Genomic DNA, 20,671 nt, shown 5'->3' with positions numbered 1-20,671 from the left:
AAAGCAGCTTACGGCCATACCTCTCTGGTTCCGCCCGATCTCGTCTGATCTCGGAAGCTAAGCAGAGCAGGGCCTGGTTAGTACCTGGATGGAAGACCGCCTGGGAATCCCAGGTGCCGTAAGCTTTTTCACTTCTCTCTCCGAAAGCCGCCGAGCGCCGCAGATTGTACACCTACAAATTACAAAAAGAATATCACATTGTTGAAGAGATGCATGTTTAGTGTTGTTTTAACGTTGGATATGAAAGGAAATTAGACAATATTATCCAAAATGATTCCGTTTCATGATTGCTAAATTAGTGTTGATCAACATTTACGATTGGCATACTATTGTTTGTAATTTAGCCGTTGAAATACAGGTGCTAACCCAACATGTTAGAATTGCCAGTGAAGAAAAGTAAAGTTACCTTCAGGCTTTAGGAACCTCTCTTGCCAATGCTAAGAACTGCTTCAATTTTAGAAAAAGAAACTTCTGATTATCTTTGACACGTTTTAAAGGATTAGGAAAAAGATGAAAAGCAGCTTACGGCCATACCTCTCTGGTTCCGCCCGATCTCGTCTGATCTCGGAAGCTAAGCAGAGCAGGGCCTGGTTAGTACCTGGATGGAAGACCGCCTGGGAATCCCAGGTGCCGTAAGCTTTTTCACTTCTCTCTCTGAAAGCCGCCCAGCGCCGTAGATTGTACACCTACACAATTGTAAAAAAAATGTCACATTGTAGAAGAGATGCAATAGGAAGAAGATGAAAGGTGGCTTACGTCCATACCATCGTCAGGCCATTTGAGGTGGCGGGGACTGCAATGGCCATTCACCGATTGGCTGGGACCCCTGGGCGGGTCTTCTCTAGTCCATCCAATTTTCGGCATGGGATGTCACAGCCTTCTTTGCATACCCTTATTTAACCCACACAAAGATGCCAACGGCAGGCGTGTCATAATTCATTGACGCATTATAAAGGATTAGGAAAAAGATAAAAAGCAGCTTACGGCCATACCTCTCTGGTTCCGCCCGATCTCGTCTGATCTCGGAAGCTAAGCAGAGCAGGGCCTGGTTAGTACCTGGATGGAAGACCGCCTGGGAATCCCAGGTGCCGTAAGCTTTTTCACTTCTCTCTCCGAAAGCCGCCGAGCGCCGCAGATTGTACACCTACAAATTACAAAAAGAATATCACATTGTTGAAGAGATGCATGTTTAGTGTTGTTTTAACGTTGGATATGAAAGGAAATTAGACAATATTATCCAAAATGATTCCGTTTCATGATTGCTAAATTAGTGTTGATCAACATTTACGATTGGCATACTATTGTTTGTAATTTAGCCGTTGAAATACAGGTGCTAACCCAACATGTTAGAATTGCCAGTGAAGAAAAGTAAAGTTACCTTCAGGCTTTAGGAACCTCTCTTGCCAATGCTAAGAACTGCTTCAATTTTAGAAAAAGAAACTTCTGATTATCTTTGACACGTTTTAAAGGATTAGGAAAAAGATGAAAAGCAGCTTACGGCCATACCTCTCTGGTTCCGCCCGATCTCGTCTGATCTCGGAAGCTAAGCAGAGCAGGGCCTGGTTAGTACCTGGATGGAAGACCGCCTGGGAATCCCAGGTGCCGTAAGCTTTTTCACTTCTCTCTCTGAAAGCCGCCCAGCGCCGTAGATTGTACACCTACACAATTGTAAAAAAAATGTCACATTGTAGAAGAGATGCAATAGGAAGAAGATGAAAGGTGGCTTACGTCCATACCATCGTCAGGCCATTTGAGGTGGCGGGGACTGCAATGGCCATTCACCGATTGGCTGGGACCCCTGGGCGGGTCTTCTCTAGTCCATCCAATTTTCGGCATGGGATGTCACAGCCTTCTTTGCATACCCTTATTTAACCCACACAAAGATGCCAACGGCAGGCGTGTCATAATTCATTGACGCATTATAAAGGATTAGGAAAAAGATAAAAAGCAGCTTACGGCCATACCTCTCTGGTTCCGCCCGATCTCGTCTGATCTCGGAAGCTAAGCAGAGCAGGGCCTGGTTAGTACCTGGATGGAAGACCGCCTGGGAATCCCAGGTGCCGTAAGCTTTTTCACTTCTCTCTCCGAAAGCCGCCGAGCGCCGCAGATTGTACACCTACAAATTACAAAAAGAATATCACATTGTTGAAGAGATGCATGTTTAGTGTTGTTTTAACGTTGGATATGAAAGGAAATTAGACAATATTATCCAAAATGATTCCGTTTCATGATTGCTAAATTAGTGTTGATCAACATTTACGATTGGCATACTATTGTTTGTAATTTAGCCGTTGAAATACAGGTGCTAACCCAACATGTTAGAATTGCCAGTGAAGAAAAGTAAAGTTACCTTCAGGCTTTAGGAACCTCTCTTGCCAATGCTAAGAACTGCTTCAATTTTAGAAAAAGAAACTTCTGATTATCTTTGACACGTTTTAAAGGATTAGGAAAAAGATGAAAAGCAGCTTACGGCCATACCTCTCTGGTTCCGCCCGATCTCGTCTGATCTCGGAAGCTAAGCAGAGCAGGGCCTGGTTAGTACCTGGATGGAAGACCGCCTGGGAATCCCAGGTGCCGTAAGCTTTTTCACTTCTCTCTCCGAAAGCCGCCGAGCGCCGCAGATTGTACACCTACAAATTACAAAAAGAATATCACATTGTTGAAGAGATGCATGTTTAGTGTTGTTTTAACGTTGGATATGAAAGGAAATTAGACAATAATATCCAAAATGATTCCGTTTCATGATTGCTAAATTAGTGTTGATCAACATTTACGATTGGCATACTATTGTTTGTAATTTAGCCGTTGAAATACAGGTGCTAACCCAACATGTTAGAATTGCCAGTGAAGAAAAGTAAAGTTACCTTCAGGCTTTAGGAACCTCTCTTGCCAATGCTAAGAACTGCTTCAATTTTAGAAAAAGAAACTTCTGATTATCTTTGACACGTTTTAAAGGATTAGGAAAAAGATGAAAAGCAGCTTACGGCCATACCTCTCTGGTTCCGCCCGATCTCGTCTGATCTCGGAAGCTAAGCAGAGCAGGGCCTGGTTAGTACCTGGATGGAAGACCGCCTGGGAATCCCAGGTGCCGTAAGCTTTTTCACTTCTCTCTCTGAAAGCCGCCCAGCGCCGTAGATTGTACACCTACACAATTGTAAAAAAAATGTCACATTGTAGAAGAGATGCAATAGGAAAAAGAAGATGAAAGGTGGCTTACGTCCATACCATCGTCAGGCCATTTGAGGTGGCGGGGACTGCAATGGCCATTCACCGATTGGCTGGGACCCCTGGGCGGGTCTTCTCTAGTCCATCCAATTTTCGGCATGGGATGTCACAGCCTTCTTTGCATACCCTTATTTAACCCACACAAAGATGCCAACGGCAGGCGTGTCATAATTCATTGACGCATTATAAAGGATTAGGAAAAAGATAAAAAGCAGCTTACGGCCATACCTCTCTGGTTCCGCCCGATCTCGTCTGATCTCGGAAGCTAAGCAGAGCAGGGCCTGGTTAGTACCTGGATGGAAGACCGCCTGGGAATCCCAGGTGCCGTAAGCTTTTTCACTTCTCTCTCCGAAAGCCGCCGAGCGCCGCAGATTGTACACCTACAAATTACAAAAAGAATATCACATTGTTGAAGAGATGCATGTTTAGTGTTGTTTTAACGTTGGATATGAAAGGAAATTAGACAATATTATCCAAAATGATTCCGTTTCATGATTGCTAAATTAGTGTTGATCAACATTTACGATTGGCATACTATTGTTTGTAATTTAGCCGTTGAAATACAGGTGCTAACCCAACATGTTAGAATTGCCAGTGAAGAAAAGTAAAGTTACCTTCAGGCTTTAGGAACCTCTCTTGCCAATGCTAAGAACTGCTTCAATTTTAGAAAAAGAAACTTCTGATTATCTTTGACACGTTTTAAAGGATTAGGAAAAAGATGAAAAGCAGCTTACGGCCATACCTCTCTGGTTCCGCCCGATCTCGTCTGATCTCGGAAGCTAAGCAGAGCAGGGCCTGGTTAGTACCTGGATGGAAGACCGCCTGGGAATCCCAGGTGCCGTAAGCTTTTTCACTTCTCTCTCTGAAAGCCGCCCAGCGCCGTAGATTGTACACCTACACAATTGTAAAAAAAATGTCACATTGTAGAAGAGATGCAATAGGAAGAAGATGAAAGGTGGCTTACGTCCATACCATCGTCAGGCCATTTGAGGTGGCGGGGACTGCAATGGCCATTCACCGATTGGCTGGGACCCCTGGGCGGGTCTTCTCTAGTCCATCCAATTTTCGGCATGGGATGTCACAGCCTTCTTTGCATACCCTTATTTAACCCACACAAAGATGCCAACGGCAGGCGTGTCATAATTCATTGACGCATTATAAAGGATTAGGAAAAAGATAAAAAGCAGCTTACGGCCATACCTCTCTGGTTCCGCCCGATCTCGTCTGATCTCGGAAGCTAAGCAGAGCAGGGCCTGGTTAGTACCTGGATGGAAGACCGCCTGGGAATCCCAGGTGCCGTAAGCTTTTTCACTTCTCTCTCCGAAAGCCGCCGAGCGCCGCAGATTGTACACCTACAAATTACAAAAAGAATATCACATTGTTGAAGAGATGCATGTTTAGTGTTGTTTTAACGTTGGATATGAAAGGAAATTAGACAATATTATCCAAAATGATTCCGTTTCATGATTGCTAAATTAGTGTTGATCAACATTTACGATTGGCATACTATTGTTTGTAATTTAGCCGTTGAAATACAGGTGCTAACCCAACATGTTAGAATTGCCAGTGAAGAAAAGTAAAGTTACCTTCAGGCTTTAGGAACCTCTCTTGCCAATGCTAAGAACTGCTTCAATTTTAGAAAAAGAAACTTCTGATTATCTTTGACACGTTTTAAAGGATTAGGAAAAAGATGAAAAGCAGCTTACGGCCATACCTCTCTGGTTCCGCCCGATCTCGTCTGATCTCGGAAGCTAAGCAGAGCAGGGCCTGGTTAGTACCTGGATGGAAGACCGCCTGGGAATCCCAGGTGCCGTAAGCTTTTTCACTTCTCTCTCTGAAAGCCGCCCAGCGCCGTAGATTGTACACCTACACAATTGTAAAAAAAATGTCACATTGTAGAAGAGATGCAATAGGAAGAAGATGAAAGGTGGCTTACGTCCATACCATCGTCAGGCCATTTGAGGTGGTGGGGACTGCAATGGCCATTCACCGATTGGCTGGGACCCCTGGGCGGGTCTTCTCTAGTCCATCCAATTTTCGGCATGGGATGTCACAGCCTTCTTTGCATACCCTTATTTAACCCACACAAAGATGCCAACGGCAGGCGTGTCATAATTCATTGACGCATTATAAAGGATTAGGAAAAAGATAAAAAGCAGCTTACGGCCATACCTCTCTGGTTCCGCCCGATCTCGTCTGATCTCGGAAGCTAAGCAGAGCAGGGCCTGGTTAGTACCTGGATGGAAGACCGCCTGGGAATCCCAGGTGCCGTAAGCTTTTTCACTTCTCTCTCCGAAAGCCGCCGAGCGCCGCAGATTGTACACCTACAAATTACAAAAAGAATATCACATTGTTGAAGAGATGCATGTTTAGTGTTGTTTTAACGTTGGATATGAAAGGAAATTAGACAATATTATCCAAAATGATTCCGTTTCATGATTGCTAAATTAGTGTTGATCAACATTTACGATTGGCATACTATTGTTTGTAATTTAGCCGTTGAAATACAGGTGCTAACCCAACATGTTAGAATTGCCAGTGAAGAAAAGTAAAGTTACCTTCAGGCTTTAGGAACCTCTCTTGCCAATGCTAAGAACTGCTTCAATTTTAGAAAAAGAAACTTCTGATTATCTTTGACACGTTTTAAAGGATTAGGAAAAAGATGAAAAGCAGCTTACGGCCATACCTCTCTGGTTCCGCCCGATCTCGTCTGATCTCGGAAGCTAAGCAGAGCAGGGCCTGGTTAGTACCTGGATGGAAGACCGCCTGGGAATCCCAGGTGCCGTAAGCTTTTTCACTTCTCTCTCTGAAAGCCGCCCAGCGCCGTAGATTGTACATCTACACAATTGTAAAAAAAATGTCACATTGTAGAAGAGATGCAATAGGAAGAAGATGAAAGGTGGCTTACGTCCATACCATCGTCAGGCCATTTGAGGTGGCGGGGACTGCAATGGCCATTCACCGATTGGCTGGGACCCCTGGGCGGGTCTTCTCTAGTCCATCCAATTTTCGGCATGGGATGTCACAGCCTTCTTTGCATACCCTTATTTAACCCACACAAAGATGCCAACGGCAGGCGTGTCATAATTCATTGACGCATTATAAAGGATTAGGAAAAAGATAAAAAGCAGCTTACGGCCATACCTCTCTGGTTCCGCCCGATCTCGTCTGATCTCGGAAACTAAGCAGAGCAGGGCCTGGTTAGTACCTGGATGGAAGACCGCCTGGGAATCCCAGGTGCCGTAAGCTTTTTCACTTCTCTCTCTGAAAGCCGCCCAGCGCCGTAGATTGTACACCTACACAATTGTAAAAAAAATGTCACATTGTAGAAGAGATGCAATAGGAAGAAGATGAAAGGTGGCTTACGTCCATACCATCGTCAGGCCATTTGAGGTGGCGGGGACTGCAATGGCCATTCACCGATTGGCTGGGACCCCTGGGCGGGTCTTCTCTAGTCCATCCAATTTTCGGCATGGGATGTCACAGCCTTCTTTGCATACCCTTATTTAACCCACACAAAGATGCCAACGGCAGGCGTGTCATAATTCATTGACGCATTATAAAGGATTAGGAAAAAGATAAAAAGCAGCTTACGGCCATACCTCTCTGGTTCCGCCCGATCTCGTCTGATCTCGGAAGCTAAGCAGAGCAGGGCCTGGTTAGTACCTGGATGGAAGACCGCCTGGGAATCCCAGGTGCCGTAAGCTTTTTCACTTCTCTCTCCGAAAGCCGCCGAGCGCCGCAGATTGTACACCTACAAATTACAAAAAGAATATCACATTGTTGAAGAGATGCATGTTTAGTGTTGTTTTAACGTTGGATATGAAAGGAAATTAGACAATATTATCCAAAATGATTCCGTTTCATGATTGCTAAATTAGTGTTGATCAACATTTACGATTGGCATACTATTGTTTGTAATTTAGCCGTTGAAATACAGGTGCTAACCCAACATGTTAGAATTGCCAGTGAAGAAAAGTAAAGTTACCTTCAGGCTTTAGGAACCTCTCTTGCCAATGCTAAGAACTGCTTCAATTTTAGAAAAAGAAACTTCTGATTATCTTTGACACGTTTTAAAGGATTAGGAAAAAGATGAAAAGCAGCTTACGGCCATACCTCTCTGGTTCCGCCCGATCTCGTCTGATCTCGGAAGCTAAGCAGAGCAGGGCCTGGTTAGTACCTGGATGGAAGACCGCCTGGGAATCCCAGGTGCCGTAAGCTTTTTCACTTCTCTCTCTGAAAGCCGCCCAGCGCCGTAGATTGTACACCTACACAATTGTAAAAAAAATGTCACATTGTAGAAGAGATGCAATAGGAAGAAGATGAAAGGTGGCTTACGTCCATACCATCGTCAGGCCATTTGAGGTGGCGGGGACTGCAATGGCCATTCACCGATTGGCTGGGACCCCTGGGCGGGTCTTCTCTAGTCCATCCAATTTTCGGCATGGGATGTCACAGCCTTCTTTGCATACCCTTATTTAACCCACACAAAGATGCCAACGGCAGGCGTGTCATAATTCATTGACGCATTATAAAGGATTAGGAAAAAGATAAAAAGCAGCTTACGGCCATACCTCTCTGGTTCCGCCCGATCTCGTCTGATCTCGGAAGCTAAGCAGAGCAGGGCCTGGTTAGTACCTGGATGGAAGACCGCCTGGGAATCCCAGGTGCCGTAAGCTTTTTCACTTCTCTCTCCGAAAGCCGCCGAGCGCCGCAGATTGTACACCTACAAATTACAAAAAGAATATCACATTGTTGAAGAGATGCATGTTTAGTGTTGTTTTAACGTTGGATATGAAAGGAAATTAGACAATATTATCCAAAATGATTCCGTTTCATGATTGCTAAATTAGTGTTGATCAACATTTACGATTGGCATACTATTGTTTGTAATTTAGCCGTTGAAATACAGGTGCTAACCCAACATGTTAGAATTGCCAGTGAAGAAAAGTAAAGTTACCTTCAGGCTTTAGGAACCTCTCTTGCCAATGCTAAGAACTGCTTCAATTTTAGAAAAAGAAACTTCTGATTATCTTTGACACGTTTTAAAGGATTAGGAAAAAGATGAAAAGCAGCTTACGGCCATACCTCTCTGGTTCCGCCCGATCTCGTCTGATCTCGGAAGCTAAGCAGAGCAGGGCCTGGTTAGTACCTGGATGGAAGACCGCCTGGGAATCCCAGGTGCCGTAAGCTTTTTCACTTCTCTCTCCGAAAGCCGCCGAGCGCCGCAGATTGTACACCTACAAATTACAAAAAGAATATCACATTGTTGAAGAGATGCATGTTTAGTGTTGTTTTAACGTTGGATATGAAAGGAAATTAGACAATAATATCCAAAATGATTCCGTTTCATGATTGCTAAATTAGTGTTGATCAACATTTACGATTGGCATACTATTGTTTGTAATTTAGCCGTTGAAATACAGGTGCTAACCCAACATGTTAGAATTGCCAGTGAAGAAAAGTAAAGTTACCTTCAGGCTTTAGGAACCTCTCTTGCCAATGCTAAGAACTGCTTCAATTTTAGAAAAAGAAACTTCTGATTATCTTTGACACGTTTTAAAGGATTAGGAAAAAGATGAAAAGCAGCTTACGGCCATACCTCTCTGGTTCCGCCCGATCTCGTCTGATCTCGGAAGCTAAGCAGAGCAGGGCCTGGTTAGTACCTGGATGGAAGACCGCCTGGGAATCCCAGGTGCCGTAAGCTTTTTCACTTCTCTCTCCGAAAGCCGCCGAGCGCCGCAGATTGTACACCTACAAATTACAAAAAGAATATCACATTGTTGAAGAGATGCATGTTTAGTGTTGTTTTAACGTTGGATATGAAAGGAAATTAGACAATATTATCCAAAATGATTCCGTTTCATGATTGCTAAATTAGTGTTGATCAACATTTACGATTGGCATACTATTGTTTGTAATTTAGCCGTTGAAATACAGGTGCTAACCCAACATGTTAGAATTGCCAGTGAAGAAAAGTAAAGTTACCTTCAGGCTTTAGGAACCTCTCTTGCCAATGCTAAGAACTGCTTCAATTTTAGAAAAAGAAACTTCTGATTATCTTTGACACGTTTTAAAGGATTAGGAAAAAGATGAAAAGCAGCTTACGGCCATACCTCTCTGGTTCCGCCCGATCTCGTCTGATCTCGGAAGCTAAGCAGAGCAGGGCCTGGTTAGTACCTGGATGGAAGACCGCCTGGGAATCCCAGGTGCCGTAAGCTTTTTCACTTCTCTCTCTGAAAGCCGCCCAGCGCCGTAGATTGTACACCTACACAATTGTAAAAAAAATGTCACATTGTAGAAGAGATGCAATAGGAAGAAGATGAAAGGTGGCTTACGTCCATACCATCGTCAGGCCATTTGAGGTGGTGGGGACTGCAATGGCCATTCACCGATTGGCTGGGACCCCTGGGCGGGTCTTCTCTAGTCCATCCAATTTTCGGCATGGGATGTCACAGCCTTCTTTGCATACCCTTATTTAACCCACACAAAGATGCCAACGGCAGGCGTGTCATAATTCATTGACGCATTATAAAGGATTAGGAAAAAGATAAAAAGCAGCTTACGGCCATACCTCTCTGGTTCCGCCCGATCTCGTCTGATCTCGGAAGCTAAGCAGAGCAGGGCCTGGTTAGTACCTGGATGGAAGACCGCCTGGGAATCCCAGGTGCCGTAAGCTTTTTCACTTCTCTCTCCGAAAGCCGCCGAGCGCCGCAGATTGTACACCTACAAATTACAAAAAGAATATCACATTGTTGAAGAGATGCATGTTTAGTGTTGTTTTAACGTTGGATATGAAAGGAAATTAGACAATATTATCCAAAATGATTCCGTTTCATGATTGCTAAATTAGTGTTGATCAACATTTACGATTGGCATACTATTGTTTGTAATTTAGCCGTTGAAATACAGGTGCTAACCCAACATGTTAGAATTGCCAGTGAAGAAAAGTAAAGTTACCTTCAGGCTTTAGGAACCTCTCTTGCCAATGCTAAGAACTGCTTCAATTTTAGAAAAAGAAACTTCTGATTATCTTTGACACGTTTTAAAGGATTAGGAAAAAGATGAAAAGCAGCTTACGGCCATACCTCTCTGGTTCCGCCCGATCTCGTCTGATCTCGGAAGCTAAGCAGAGCAGGGCCTGGTTAGTACCTGGATGGAAGACCGCCTGGGAATCCCAGGTGCCGTAAGCTTTTTCACTTCTCTCTCTGAAAGCCGCCCAGCGCCGTAGATTGTACATCTACACAATTGTAAAAAAAATGTCACATTGTAGAAGAGATGCAATAGGAAGAAGATGAAAGGTGGCTTACGTCCATACCATCGTCAGGCCATTTGAGGTGGCGGGGACTGCAATGGCCATTCACCGATTGGCTGGGACCCCTGGGCGGGTCTTCTCTAGTCCATCCAATTTTCGGCATGGGATGTCACAGCCTTCTTTGCATACCCTTATTTAACCCACACAAAGATGCCAACGGCAGGCGTGTCATAATTCATTGACGCATTATAAAGGATTAGGAAAAAGATAAAAAGCAGCTTACGGCCATACCTCTCTGGTTCCGCCCGATCTCGTCTGATCTCGGAAACTAAGCAGAGCAGGGCCTGGTTAGTACCTGGATGGAAGACCGCCTGGGAATCCCAGGTGCCGTAAGCTTTTTCACTTCTCTCTCTGAAAGCCGCCCAGCGCCGTAGATTGTACACCTACACAATTGTAAAAAAAATGTCACATTGTAGAAGAGATGCAATAGGAAGAAGATGAAAGGTGGCTTACGTCCATACCATCGTCAGGCCATTTGAGGTGGCGGGGACTGCAATGGCCATTCACCGATTGGCTGGGACCCCTGGGCGGGTCTTCTCTAGTCCATCCAATTTTCGGCATGGGATGTCACAGCCTTCTTTGCATACCCTTATTTAACCCACACAAAGATGCCAACGGCAGGCGTGTCATAATTCATTGACGCATTATAAAGGATTAGGAAAAAGATAAAAAGCAGCTTACGGCCATACCTCTCTGGTTCCGCCCGATCTCGTCTGATCTCGGAAGCTAAGCAGAGCAGGGCCTGGTTAGTACCTGGATGGAAGACCGCCTGGGAATCCCAGGTGCCGTAAGCTTTTTCACTTCTCTCTCCGAAAGCCGCCGAGCGCCGCAGATTGTACACCTACAAATTACAAAAAGAATATCACATTGTTGAAGAGATGCATGTTTAGTGTTGTTTTAACGTTGGATATGAAAGGAAATTAGACAATATTATCCAAAATGATTCCGTTTCATGATTGCTAAATTAGTGTTGATCAACATTTACGATTGGCATACTATTGTTTGTAATTTAGCCGTTGAAATACAGGTGCTAACCCAACATGTTAGAATTGCCAGTGAAGAAAAGTAAAGTTACCTTCAGGCTTTAGGAACCTCTCTTGCCAATGCTAAGAACTGCTTCAATTTTAGAAAAAGAAACTTCTGATTATCTTTGACACGTTTTAAAGGATTAGGAAAAAGATGAAAAGCAGCTTACGGCCATACCTCTCTGGTTCCGCCCGATCTCGTCTGATCTCGGAAGCTAAGCAGAGCAGGGCCTGGTTAGTACCTGGATGGAAGACCGCCTGGGAATCCCAGGTGCCGTAAGCTTTTTCACTTCTCTCTCTGAAAGCCGCCCAGCGCCGTAGATTGTACACCTACACAATTGTAAAAAAAATGTCACATTGTAGAAGAGATGCAATAGGAAGAAGATGAAAGGTGGCTTACGTCCATACCATCGTCAGGCCATTTGAGGTGGCGGGGACTGCAATGGCCATTCACCGATTGGCTGGGACCCCTGGGCGGGTCTTCTCTAGTCCATCCAATTTTCGGCATGGGATGTCACAGCCTTCTTTGCATACCCTTATTTAACCCACACAAAGATGCCAACGGCAGGCGTGTCATAATTCATTGACGCATTATAAAGGATTAGGAAAAAGATAAAAAGCAGCTTACGGCCATACCTCTCTGGTTCCGCCCGATCTCGTCTGATCTCGGAAGCTAAGCAGAGCAGGGCCTGGTTAGTACCTGGATGGAAGACCGCCTGGGAATCCCAGGTGCCGTAAGCTTTTTCACTTCTCTCTCCGAAAGCCGCCGAGCGCCGCAGATTGTACACCTACAAATTACAAAAAGAATATCACATTGTTGAAGAGATGCATGTTTAGTGTTGTTTTAACGTTGGATATGAAAGGAAATTAGACAATATTATCCAAAATGATTCCGTTTCATGATTGCTAAATTAGTGTTGATCAACATTTACGATTGGCATACTATTGTTTGTAATTTAGCCGTTGAAATACAGGTGCTAACCCAACATGTTAGAATTGCCAGTGAAGAAAAGTAAAGTTACCTTCAGGCTTTAGGAACCTCTCTTGCCAATGCTAAGAACTGCTTCAATTTTAGAAAAAGAAACTTCTGATTATCTTTGACACGTTTTAAAGGATTAGGAAAAAGATGAAAAGCAGCTTACGGCCATACCTCTCTGGTTCCGCCCGATCTCGTCTGATCTCGGAAGCTAAGCAGAGCAGGGCCTGGTTAGTACCTGGATGGAAGACCGCCTGGGAATCCCAGGTGCCGTAAGCTTTTTCACTTCTCTCTCCGAAAGCCGCCGAGCGCCGCAGATTGTACACCTACAAATTACAAAAAGAATATCACATTGTTGAAGAGATGCATGTTTAGTGTTGTTTTAACGTTGGATATGAAAGGAAATTAGACAATAATATCCAAAATGATTCCGTTTCATGATTGCTAAATTAGTGTTGATCAACATTTACGATTGGCATACTATTGTTTGTAATTTAGCCGTTGAAATACAGGTGCTAACCCAACATGTTAGAATTGCCAGTGAAGAAAAGTAAAGTTACCTTCAGGCTTTAGGAACCTCTCTTGCCAATGCTAAGAACTGCTTCAATTTTAGAAAAAGAAACTTCTGATTATCTTTGACACGTTTTAAAGGATTAGGAAAAAGATGAAAAGCAGCTTACGGCCATACCTCTCTGGTTCCGCCCGATCTCGTCTGATCTCGGAAGCTAAGCAGAGCAGGGCCTGGTTAGTACCTGGATGGAAGACCGCCTGGGAATCCCAGGTGCCGTAAGCTTTTTCACTTCTCTCTCTGAAAGCCGCCCAGCGCCGTAGATTGTACACCTACACAATTGTAAAAAAAATGTCACATTGTAGAAGAGATGCAATAGGAAGAAGATGAAAGGTGGCTTACGTCCATACCATCGTCAGGCCATTTGAGGTGGCGGGGACTGCAATGGCCATTCACCGATTGGCTGGGACCCCTGGGCGGGTCTTCTCTAGTCCATCCAATTTTCGGCATGGGATGTCACAGCCTTCTTTGCATACCCTTATTTAACCCACACAAAGATGCCAACGGCAGGCGTGTCATAATTCATTGACGCATTATAAAGGATTAGGAAAAAGATAAAAAGCAGCTTACGGCCATACCTCTCTGGTTCCGCCCGATCTCGTCTGATCTCGGAAGCTAAGCAGAGCAGGGCCTGGTTAGTACCTGGATGGAAGACCGCCTGGGAATCCCAGGTGCCGTAAGCTTTTTCACTTCTCTCTCCGAAAGCCGCCGAGCGCCGCAGATTGTACACCTACAAATTACAAAAAGAATATCACATTGTTGAAGAGATGCATGTTTAGTGTTGTTTTAACGTTGGATATGAAAGGAAATTAGACAATATTATCCAAAATGATTCCGTTTCATGATTGCTAAATTAGTGTTGATCAACATTTACGATTGGCATACTATTGTTTGTAATTTAGCCGTTGAAATACAGGTGCTAACCCAACATGTTAGAATTGCCAGTGAAGAAAAGTAAAGTTACCTTCAGGCTTTAGGAACCTCTCTTGCCAATGCTAAGAACTGCTTCAATTTTAGAAAAAGAAACTTCTGATTATCTTTGACACGTTTTAAAGGATTAGGAAAAAGATGAAAAGCAGCTTACGGCCATACCTCTCTGGTTCCGCCCGATCTCGTCTGATCTCGGAAGCTAAGCAGAGCAGGGCCTGGTTAGTACCTGGATGGAAGACCGCCTGGGAATCCCAGGTGCCGTAAGCTTTTTCACTTCTCTCTCTGAAAGCCGCCCAGCGCCGTAGATTGTACACCTACACAATTGTAAAAAAAATGTCACATTGTAGAAGAGATGCAATAGGAAGAAGATGAAAGGTGGCTTACGTCCATACCATCGTCAGGCCATTTGAGGTGGCGGGGACTGCAATGGCCATTCACCGATTGGCTGGGACCCCTGGGCGGGTCTTCTCTAGTCCATCCAATTTTCGGCATGGGATGTCACAGCCTTCTTTGCATACCCTTATTTAACCCACACAAAGATGCCAACGGCAGGCGTGTCATAATTCATTGACGCATTATAAAGGATTAGGAAAAAGATAAAAAGCAGCTTACGGCCATACCTCTCTGGTTCCGCCCGATCTCGTCTGATCTCGGAAGCTAAGCAGAGCAGGGCCTGGTTAGTACCTGGATGGAAGACCGCCTGGGAATCCCAGGTGCCGTAAGCTTTTTCACTTCTCTCTCCGAAAGCCGCCGAGCGCCGCAGATTGTACACCTACAAATTACAAAAAGAATATCACATTGTTGAAGAGATGCATGTTTAGTGTTGTTTTAACGTTGGATATGAAAGGAAATTAGACAATATTATCCAAAATGATTCCGTTTCATGATTGCTAAATTAGTGTTGATCAACATTTACGATTGGCATACTATTGTTTGTAATTTAGCCGTTGAAATACAGGTGCTAACCCAACATGTTAGAATTGCCAGTGAAGAAAAGTAAAGTTACCTTCAGGCTTTAGGAACCTCTCTTGCCAATGCTAAGAACTGCTTCAATTTTAGAAAAAGAAACTTCTGATTATCTTTGACACGTTTTAAAGGATTAGGAAAAAGATGAAAAGCAGCTTACGGCCATACCTCTCTGGTTCCGCCCGATCTCGTCTGATCTCGGAAGCTAAGCAGAGCAGGGCCTGGTTAGTACCTGGATGGAAGACCGCCTGGGAATCCCAGGTGCCGTAAGCTTTTTCACTTCTCTCTCTGAAAGCCGCCCAGCGCCGTAGATTGTACACCTACACAATTGTAAAAAAAATGTCACATTGTAGAAGAGATGCAATAGGAAGAAGATGAAAGGTGGCTTACGTCCATACCATCGTCAGGCCATTTGAGGTGGCGGGGACTGCAATGGCCATTCACCGATTGGCTGGGACCCCTGGGCGGGTCTTCTCTAGTCCATCCAATTTTCGGCATGGGATGTCACAGCCTTCTTTGCATACCCTTATTTAACCCACACAAAGATGCCAACGGCAGGCGTGTCATAATTCATTGACGCATTATAAAGGATTAGGAAAAAGATAAAAAGCAGCTTACGGCCATACCTCTCTGGTTCCGCCCGATCTCGTCTGATCTCGGAAGCTAAGCAGAGCAGGGCCTGGTTAGTACCTGGATGGAAGACCGCCTGGGAATCCCAGGTGCCGTAAGCTTTTTCACTTCTCTCTCCGAAAGCCGCCGAGCGCCGCAGATTGTACACCTACAAATTACAAAAAGAATATCACATTGTTGAAGAGATGCATGTTTAGTGTTGTTTTAACGTTGGATATGAAAGGAAATTAGACAATATTATCCAAAATGATTCCGTTTCATGATTGCTAAATTAGTGTTGATCAACATTTACGATTGGCATACTATTGTTTGTAATTTAGCCGTTGAAATACAGGTGCTAACCCAACATGTTAGAATTGCCAGTGAAGAAAAGTAAAGTTACCTTCAGGCTTTAGGAACCTCTCTTGCCAATGCTAAGAACTGCTTCAATTTTAGAAAAAGAAACTTCTGATTATCTTTGACACGTTTTAAAGGATTAGGAAAAAGATGAAAAGCAGCTTACGGCCATACCTCTCTGGTTCCGCCCGATCTCGTCTGATCTCGGAAGCTAAGCAGAGCAGGGCCTGGTTAGTACCTGGATGGAAGACCGCCTGGGAATCCCAGGTGCCGTAAGCTTTTTCACTTCTCTCTCCGAAAGCCGCCGAGCGCCGCAGATTGTACACCTACAAATTACAAAAAGAATATCACATTGTTGAAGAGATGCATGTTTAGTGTTGTTTTAACGTTGGATATGAAAGGAAATTAGACAATAATATCCAAAATGATTCCGTTTCATGATTGCTAAATTAGTGTTGATCAACATTTACGATTGGCATACTATTGTTTGTAATTTAGCCGTTGAAATACAGGTGCTAACCCAACATGTTAGAATTGCCAGTGAAGAAAAGTAAAGTTACCTTCAGGCTTTAGGAACCTCTCTTGCCAATGCTAAGAACTGCTTCAATTTTAGAAAAAGAAACTTCTGATTATCTTTGACACGTTTTAAAGGATTAGGAAAAAGATGAAAAGCAGCTTACGGCCATACCTCTCTGGTTCCGCCCGATCTCGTCTGATCTCGGAAGCTAAGCAGAGCAGGGCCTGGTTAGTACCTGGATGGAAGACCGCCTGGGAATCCCAGGTGCCGTAAGCTTTTTCACTTCTCTCTCTGAAAGCCGCCCAGCGCCGTAGATTGTACACCTACACAATTGTAAAAAAAATGTCACATTGTAGAAGAGATGCAATAGGAAAAAGAAGATGAAAGGTGGCTTACGTCCATACCATCGTCAGGCCATTTGAGGTGGCGGGGACTGCAATGGCCATTCACCGATTGGCTGGGACCCCTGGGCGGGTCTTCTCTAGTCCATCCAATTTTCGGCATGGGATGTCACAGCCTTCTTTGCATACCCTTATTTAACCCACACAAAGATGCCAACGGCAGGCGTGTCATAATTCATTGACGCATTATAAAGGATTAGGAAAAAGATAAAAAGCAGCTTACGGCCATACCTCTCTGGTTCCGCCCGATCTCGTCTGATCTCGGAAGCTAAGCAGAGCAGGGCCTGGTTAGTACCTGGATGGAAGACCGCCTGGGAATCCCAGGTGCCGTAAGCTTTTTCACTTCTCTCTCCGAAAGCCGCCGAGCGCCGCAGATTGTACACCTACAAATTACAAAAAGAATATCACATTGTTGAAGAGATGCATGTTTAGTGTTGTTTTAACGTTGGATATGAAAGGAAATTAGACAATATTATCCAAAATGATTCCGTTTCATGATTGCTAAATTAGTGTTGATCAACATTTACGATTGGCATACTATTGTTTGTAATTTAGCCGTTGAAATACAGGTGCTAACCCAACATGTTAGAATTGCCAGTGAAGAAAAGTAAAGTTACCTTCAGGCTTTAGGAACCTCTCTTGCCAATGCTAAGAACTGCTTCAATTTTAGAAAAAGAAACTTCTGATTATCTTTGACACGTTTTAAAGGATTAGGAAAAAGATGAAAAGCAGCTTACGGCCATACCTCTCTGGTTCCGCCCGATCTCGTCTGATCTCGGAAGCTAAGCAGAGCAGGGCCTGGTTAGTACCTGGATGGAAGACCGCCTGGGAATCCCAGGTGCCGTAAGCTTTTTCACTTCTCTCTCTGAAAGCCGCCCAGCGCCGTAGATTGTACACCTACACAATTGTAAAAAAAATGTCACATTGTAGAAGAGATGCAATAGGAAGAAGATGAAAGGTGGCTTACGTCCATACCATCGTCAGGCCATTTGAGGTGGCGGGGACTGCAATGGCCATTCACCGATTGGCTGGGACCCCTGGGCGGGTCTTCTCTAGTCCATCCAATTTTCGGCATGGGATGTCACAGCCTTCTTTGCATACCCTTATTTAACCCACACAAAGATGCCAACGGCAGGCGTGTCATAATTCATTGACGCATTATAAAGGATTAGGAAAAAGATAAAAAGCAGCTTACGGCCATACCTCTCTGGTTCCGCCCGATCTCGTCTGATCTCGGAAGCTAAGCAGAGCAGGGCCTGGTTAGTACCTGGATGGAAGACCGCCTGGGAATCCCAGGTGCCGTAAGCTTTTTCACTTCTCTCTCCGAAAGCCGCCGAGCGCCGCAGATTGTACACCTACAAATTACAAAAAGAATATCACATTGTTGAAGAGATGCATGTTTAGTGTTGTTTTAACGTTGGATATGAAAGGAAATTAGACAATATTATCCAAAATGATTCCGTTTCATGATTGCTAAATTAGTGTTGATCAACATTTACGATTGGCATACTATTGTTTGTAATTTAGCCGTTGAAATACAGGTGCTAACCCAACATGTTAGAATTGCCAGTGAAGAAAAGTAAAGTTACCTTCAGGCTTTAGGAACCTCTCTTGCCAATGCTAAGAACTGCTTCAATTTTAGAAAAAGAAACTTCTGATTATCTTTGACACGTTTTAAAGGATTAGGAAAAAGATGAAAAGCAGCTTACGGCCATACCTCTCTGGTTCCGCCCGATCTCGTCTGATCTCGGAAGCTAAGCAGAGCAGGGCCTGGTTAGTACCTGGATGGAAGACCGCCTGGGAATCCCAGGTGCCGTAAGCTTTTTCACTTCTCTCTCCGAAAGCCGCCGAGCGCCGCAGATTGTACACCTACAAATTACAAAAAGAATATCACATTGTTGAAGAGATGCATGTTTAGTGTTGTTTTAACGTTGGATATGAAAGGAAATTAGACAATAATATCCAAAATGATTCCGTTTCATGATTGCTAAATTAGTGTTGATCAACATTTACGATTGGCATACTATTGTTTGTAATTTAGCCGTTGAAATACAGGTGCTAACCCAACATGTTAGAATTGCCAGTGAAGAAAAGTAAAGTTACCTTCAGGCTTTAGGAACCTCTCTTGCCAATGCTAAGAACTGCTTCAATTTTAGAAAAAGAAACTTCTGATTATCTTTGACACGTTTTAAAGGATTAGGAAAAAGATGAAAAGCAGCTTACGGCCATACCTCTCTGGTTCCGCCCGATCTCGTCTGATCTCGGAAGCTAAGCAGAGCAGGGCCTGGTTAGTACCTGGATGGAAGACCGCCTGGGAATCCCAGGTGCCGTAAGCTTTTTCACTTCTCTCTCTGAAAGCCGCCCAGCGCCGTAGATTGTACACCTACACAATTGTAAAAAAAATGTCACATTGTAGAAGAGATGCAATAGGAAAAAGAAGATGAAAGGTGGCTTACGTCCATACCATCGTCAGGCCATTTGAGGTGGCGGGGACTGCAATGGCCATTCACCGATTGGCTGGGACCCCTGGGCGGGTCTTCTCTAGTCCATCCAATTTTCGGCATGGGATGTCACAGCCTTCTTTGCATACCCTTATTTAACCCACACAAAGATGCCAACGGCAGGCGTGTCATAATTCATTGACGCATTATAAAGGATTAGGAAAAAGATAAAAAGCAGCTTACGGCCATACCTCTCTGGTTCCGCCCGATCTCGTCTGATCTCGGAAGCTAAGCAGAGCAGGGCCTGGTTAGTACCTGGATGGAAGACCGCCTGGGAATCCCAGGTGCCGTAAGCTTTTTCACTTCTCTCTCCGAAAGCCGCCGAGCGCCGCAGATTGTACACCTACAAATTACAAAAAGAATATCACATTGTTGAAGAGATGCATGTTTAGTGTTGTTTTAACGTTGGATATGAAAGGAAATTAGACAATATTATCCAAAATGATTCCGTTTCATGATTGCTAAATTAGTGTTGATCAACATTTACGATTGGCATACTATTGTTTGTAATTTAGCCGTTGAAATACAGGTGCTAACCCAACATGTTAGAATTGCCAGTGAAGAAAAGTAAAGTTACCTTCAGGCTTTAGGAACCTCTCTTGCCAATGCTAAGAACTGCTTCAATTTTAGAAAAAGAAACTTCTGATTATCTTTGACACGTTTTAAAGGATTAGGAAAAAGATGAAAAGCAGCTTACGGCCATACCTCTCTGGTTCCGCCCGATCTCGTCTGATCTCGGAAGCTAAGCAGAGCAGGGCCTGGTTAGTACCTGGATGGAAGACCGCCTGGGAATCCCAGGTGCCGTAAGCTTTTTCACTTCTCTCTCTGAAAGCCGCCCAGCGCCGTAGATTGTACACCTACACAATTGTAAAAAAAATGTCACATTGTAGAAGAGATGCAATAGGAAGAAGATGAAAGGTGGCTTACGTCCATACCATCGTCAGGCCATTTGAGGTGGCGGGGACTGCAATGGCCATTCACCGATTGGCTGGGACCCCTGGGCGGGTCTTCTCTAGTCCATCCAATTTTCGGCATGGGATGTCACAGCCTTCTTTGCATACCCTTATTTAACCCACACAAAGATGCCAACGGCAGGCGTGTCATAATTCATTGACGCATTATAAAGGATTAGGAAAAAGATAAAAAGCAGCTTACGGCCATACCTCTCTGGTTCCGCCCGATCTCGTCTGATCTCGGAAGCCGAGCAGAGCAGGGCCTGGTTAGTACCTGGATGGAAGACCGCCTGGGAATCCCAGGTGCCGTAAGCTTTTTCACTTCTCT

The 20,671-nt window shown here is 44.3% G+C and overlaps 43 non-coding genes across 43 annotated transcripts; all 43 read left to right on the top strand.

Annotated features, from left to right (window-relative positions):
- The first annotated feature begins 6 nt into the window (after positions 1-6).
- On the top strand, positions 7-125 carry LOC134120740 (5S ribosomal RNA). Its single transcript, XR_009952283.1, has one exon. It is a non-coding gene; the product is annotated as a 5S ribosomal RNA (ribosomal RNA).
- A 395-nt stretch (positions 126-520) lies between these two features.
- On the top strand, positions 521-639 carry LOC134120729 (5S ribosomal RNA). Its single transcript, XR_009952272.1, has one exon. It is a non-coding gene; the product is annotated as a 5S ribosomal RNA (ribosomal RNA).
- A 339-nt stretch (positions 640-978) lies between these two features.
- LOC134120718 (5S ribosomal RNA) lies at positions 979-1,097 on the top strand. The gene has a single exon (XR_009952261.1). It is a non-coding gene; the product is annotated as a 5S ribosomal RNA (ribosomal RNA).
- Positions 1,098-1,492: 395 nt separating this feature from the next.
- On the top strand, positions 1,493-1,611 carry LOC134120707 (5S ribosomal RNA). The gene has a single exon (XR_009952250.1). It is a non-coding gene; the product is annotated as a 5S ribosomal RNA (ribosomal RNA).
- A 339-nt stretch (positions 1,612-1,950) lies between these two features.
- On the top strand, positions 1,951-2,069 carry LOC134120696 (5S ribosomal RNA). Its single transcript, XR_009952239.1, has one exon. It is a non-coding gene; the product is annotated as a 5S ribosomal RNA (ribosomal RNA).
- A 395-nt stretch (positions 2,070-2,464) lies between these two features.
- On the top strand, positions 2,465-2,583 carry LOC134120685 (5S ribosomal RNA). Its single transcript, XR_009952228.1, has one exon. It is a non-coding gene; the product is annotated as a 5S ribosomal RNA (ribosomal RNA).
- Positions 2,584-2,978: 395 nt separating this feature from the next.
- LOC134120674 (5S ribosomal RNA) lies at positions 2,979-3,097 on the top strand. Its single transcript, XR_009952217.1, has one exon. It is a non-coding gene; the product is annotated as a 5S ribosomal RNA (ribosomal RNA).
- A 342-nt stretch (positions 3,098-3,439) lies between these two features.
- On the top strand, positions 3,440-3,558 carry LOC134120663 (5S ribosomal RNA). Its single transcript, XR_009952206.1, has one exon. It is a non-coding gene; the product is annotated as a 5S ribosomal RNA (ribosomal RNA).
- Positions 3,559-3,953: 395 nt separating this feature from the next.
- On the top strand, positions 3,954-4,072 carry LOC134120652 (5S ribosomal RNA). Its single transcript, XR_009952195.1, has one exon. It is a non-coding gene; the product is annotated as a 5S ribosomal RNA (ribosomal RNA).
- Positions 4,073-4,411: 339 nt separating this feature from the next.
- LOC134120641 (5S ribosomal RNA) lies at positions 4,412-4,530 on the top strand. The gene has a single exon (XR_009952184.1). It is a non-coding gene; the product is annotated as a 5S ribosomal RNA (ribosomal RNA).
- A 395-nt stretch (positions 4,531-4,925) lies between these two features.
- LOC134120632 (5S ribosomal RNA) lies at positions 4,926-5,044 on the top strand. Its single transcript, XR_009952175.1, has one exon. It is a non-coding gene; the product is annotated as a 5S ribosomal RNA (ribosomal RNA).
- Positions 5,045-5,383: 339 nt separating this feature from the next.
- On the top strand, positions 5,384-5,502 carry LOC134120621 (5S ribosomal RNA). Its single transcript, XR_009952164.1, has one exon. It is a non-coding gene; the product is annotated as a 5S ribosomal RNA (ribosomal RNA).
- A 395-nt stretch (positions 5,503-5,897) lies between these two features.
- On the top strand, positions 5,898-6,016 carry LOC134120610 (5S ribosomal RNA). Its single transcript, XR_009952153.1, has one exon. It is a non-coding gene; the product is annotated as a 5S ribosomal RNA (ribosomal RNA).
- A 339-nt stretch (positions 6,017-6,355) lies between these two features.
- LOC134120279 (5S ribosomal RNA) lies at positions 6,356-6,474 on the top strand. The gene has a single exon (XR_009951827.1). It is a non-coding gene; the product is annotated as a 5S ribosomal RNA (ribosomal RNA).
- Positions 6,475-6,813: 339 nt separating this feature from the next.
- LOC134120599 (5S ribosomal RNA) lies at positions 6,814-6,932 on the top strand. The gene has a single exon (XR_009952142.1). It is a non-coding gene; the product is annotated as a 5S ribosomal RNA (ribosomal RNA).
- Positions 6,933-7,327: 395 nt separating this feature from the next.
- LOC134120588 (5S ribosomal RNA) lies at positions 7,328-7,446 on the top strand. The gene has a single exon (XR_009952131.1). It is a non-coding gene; the product is annotated as a 5S ribosomal RNA (ribosomal RNA).
- Positions 7,447-7,785: 339 nt separating this feature from the next.
- LOC134120577 (5S ribosomal RNA) lies at positions 7,786-7,904 on the top strand. Its single transcript, XR_009952120.1, has one exon. It is a non-coding gene; the product is annotated as a 5S ribosomal RNA (ribosomal RNA).
- A 395-nt stretch (positions 7,905-8,299) lies between these two features.
- LOC134120566 (5S ribosomal RNA) lies at positions 8,300-8,418 on the top strand. Its single transcript, XR_009952109.1, has one exon. It is a non-coding gene; the product is annotated as a 5S ribosomal RNA (ribosomal RNA).
- Positions 8,419-8,813: 395 nt separating this feature from the next.
- Positions 8,814-8,932, top strand: LOC134120555 (5S ribosomal RNA). The gene has a single exon (XR_009952098.1). It is a non-coding gene; the product is annotated as a 5S ribosomal RNA (ribosomal RNA).
- Positions 8,933-9,327: 395 nt separating this feature from the next.
- Positions 9,328-9,446, top strand: LOC134120544 (5S ribosomal RNA). The gene has a single exon (XR_009952087.1). It is a non-coding gene; the product is annotated as a 5S ribosomal RNA (ribosomal RNA).
- A 339-nt stretch (positions 9,447-9,785) lies between these two features.
- Positions 9,786-9,904, top strand: LOC134120533 (5S ribosomal RNA). Its single transcript, XR_009952076.1, has one exon. It is a non-coding gene; the product is annotated as a 5S ribosomal RNA (ribosomal RNA).
- Positions 9,905-10,299: 395 nt separating this feature from the next.
- LOC134120521 (5S ribosomal RNA) lies at positions 10,300-10,418 on the top strand. Its single transcript, XR_009952064.1, has one exon. It is a non-coding gene; the product is annotated as a 5S ribosomal RNA (ribosomal RNA).
- A 339-nt stretch (positions 10,419-10,757) lies between these two features.
- On the top strand, positions 10,758-10,876 carry LOC134120278 (5S ribosomal RNA). The gene has a single exon (XR_009951826.1). It is a non-coding gene; the product is annotated as a 5S ribosomal RNA (ribosomal RNA).
- A 339-nt stretch (positions 10,877-11,215) lies between these two features.
- Positions 11,216-11,334, top strand: LOC134120510 (5S ribosomal RNA). The gene has a single exon (XR_009952053.1). It is a non-coding gene; the product is annotated as a 5S ribosomal RNA (ribosomal RNA).
- Positions 11,335-11,729: 395 nt separating this feature from the next.
- On the top strand, positions 11,730-11,848 carry LOC134120499 (5S ribosomal RNA). Its single transcript, XR_009952042.1, has one exon. It is a non-coding gene; the product is annotated as a 5S ribosomal RNA (ribosomal RNA).
- A 339-nt stretch (positions 11,849-12,187) lies between these two features.
- LOC134120488 (5S ribosomal RNA) lies at positions 12,188-12,306 on the top strand. Its single transcript, XR_009952031.1, has one exon. It is a non-coding gene; the product is annotated as a 5S ribosomal RNA (ribosomal RNA).
- Positions 12,307-12,701: 395 nt separating this feature from the next.
- Positions 12,702-12,820, top strand: LOC134120477 (5S ribosomal RNA). The gene has a single exon (XR_009952020.1). It is a non-coding gene; the product is annotated as a 5S ribosomal RNA (ribosomal RNA).
- A 395-nt stretch (positions 12,821-13,215) lies between these two features.
- LOC134120466 (5S ribosomal RNA) lies at positions 13,216-13,334 on the top strand. The gene has a single exon (XR_009952009.1). It is a non-coding gene; the product is annotated as a 5S ribosomal RNA (ribosomal RNA).
- Positions 13,335-13,673: 339 nt separating this feature from the next.
- On the top strand, positions 13,674-13,792 carry LOC134120455 (5S ribosomal RNA). The gene has a single exon (XR_009951998.1). It is a non-coding gene; the product is annotated as a 5S ribosomal RNA (ribosomal RNA).
- Positions 13,793-14,187: 395 nt separating this feature from the next.
- Positions 14,188-14,306, top strand: LOC134120444 (5S ribosomal RNA). The gene has a single exon (XR_009951987.1). It is a non-coding gene; the product is annotated as a 5S ribosomal RNA (ribosomal RNA).
- Positions 14,307-14,645: 339 nt separating this feature from the next.
- LOC134120433 (5S ribosomal RNA) lies at positions 14,646-14,764 on the top strand. Its single transcript, XR_009951976.1, has one exon. It is a non-coding gene; the product is annotated as a 5S ribosomal RNA (ribosomal RNA).
- A 395-nt stretch (positions 14,765-15,159) lies between these two features.
- On the top strand, positions 15,160-15,278 carry LOC134120422 (5S ribosomal RNA). The gene has a single exon (XR_009951965.1). It is a non-coding gene; the product is annotated as a 5S ribosomal RNA (ribosomal RNA).
- A 339-nt stretch (positions 15,279-15,617) lies between these two features.
- On the top strand, positions 15,618-15,736 carry LOC134120410 (5S ribosomal RNA). Its single transcript, XR_009951953.1, has one exon. It is a non-coding gene; the product is annotated as a 5S ribosomal RNA (ribosomal RNA).
- Positions 15,737-16,131: 395 nt separating this feature from the next.
- Positions 16,132-16,250, top strand: LOC134120399 (5S ribosomal RNA). Its single transcript, XR_009951942.1, has one exon. It is a non-coding gene; the product is annotated as a 5S ribosomal RNA (ribosomal RNA).
- A 395-nt stretch (positions 16,251-16,645) lies between these two features.
- Positions 16,646-16,764, top strand: LOC134120388 (5S ribosomal RNA). Its single transcript, XR_009951931.1, has one exon. It is a non-coding gene; the product is annotated as a 5S ribosomal RNA (ribosomal RNA).
- A 342-nt stretch (positions 16,765-17,106) lies between these two features.
- Positions 17,107-17,225, top strand: LOC134120377 (5S ribosomal RNA). Its single transcript, XR_009951920.1, has one exon. It is a non-coding gene; the product is annotated as a 5S ribosomal RNA (ribosomal RNA).
- Positions 17,226-17,620: 395 nt separating this feature from the next.
- On the top strand, positions 17,621-17,739 carry LOC134120300 (5S ribosomal RNA). Its single transcript, XR_009951848.1, has one exon. It is a non-coding gene; the product is annotated as a 5S ribosomal RNA (ribosomal RNA).
- A 339-nt stretch (positions 17,740-18,078) lies between these two features.
- On the top strand, positions 18,079-18,197 carry LOC134120188 (5S ribosomal RNA). The gene has a single exon (XR_009951737.1). It is a non-coding gene; the product is annotated as a 5S ribosomal RNA (ribosomal RNA).
- Positions 18,198-18,592: 395 nt separating this feature from the next.
- On the top strand, positions 18,593-18,711 carry LOC134120077 (5S ribosomal RNA). The gene has a single exon (XR_009951626.1). It is a non-coding gene; the product is annotated as a 5S ribosomal RNA (ribosomal RNA).
- Positions 18,712-19,106: 395 nt separating this feature from the next.
- LOC134119966 (5S ribosomal RNA) lies at positions 19,107-19,225 on the top strand. Its single transcript, XR_009951515.1, has one exon. It is a non-coding gene; the product is annotated as a 5S ribosomal RNA (ribosomal RNA).
- Positions 19,226-19,567: 342 nt separating this feature from the next.
- Positions 19,568-19,686, top strand: LOC134119855 (5S ribosomal RNA). The gene has a single exon (XR_009951404.1). It is a non-coding gene; the product is annotated as a 5S ribosomal RNA (ribosomal RNA).
- Positions 19,687-20,081: 395 nt separating this feature from the next.
- LOC134119744 (5S ribosomal RNA) lies at positions 20,082-20,200 on the top strand. Its single transcript, XR_009951293.1, has one exon. It is a non-coding gene; the product is annotated as a 5S ribosomal RNA (ribosomal RNA).
- Positions 20,201-20,539: 339 nt separating this feature from the next.
- Positions 20,540-20,658, top strand: LOC134120316 (5S ribosomal RNA). Its single transcript, XR_009951864.1, has one exon. It is a non-coding gene; the product is annotated as a 5S ribosomal RNA (ribosomal RNA).
- Positions 20,659-20,671: the final 13 nt, after the last annotated feature.

This window comes from Pungitius pungitius, unplaced genomic scaffold (genome assembly GCF_949316345.1).
Source record: "Pungitius pungitius unplaced genomic scaffold, fPunPun2.1 scaffold_26, whole genome shotgun sequence".
NCBI lineage: Eukaryota > Metazoa > Chordata > Actinopteri > Perciformes > Gasterosteidae > Pungitius > Pungitius pungitius.
The sequence above is the reverse complement of the archived record's forward strand: the minus strand, read 5'-3'. Positions and strand labels throughout refer to the sequence as shown.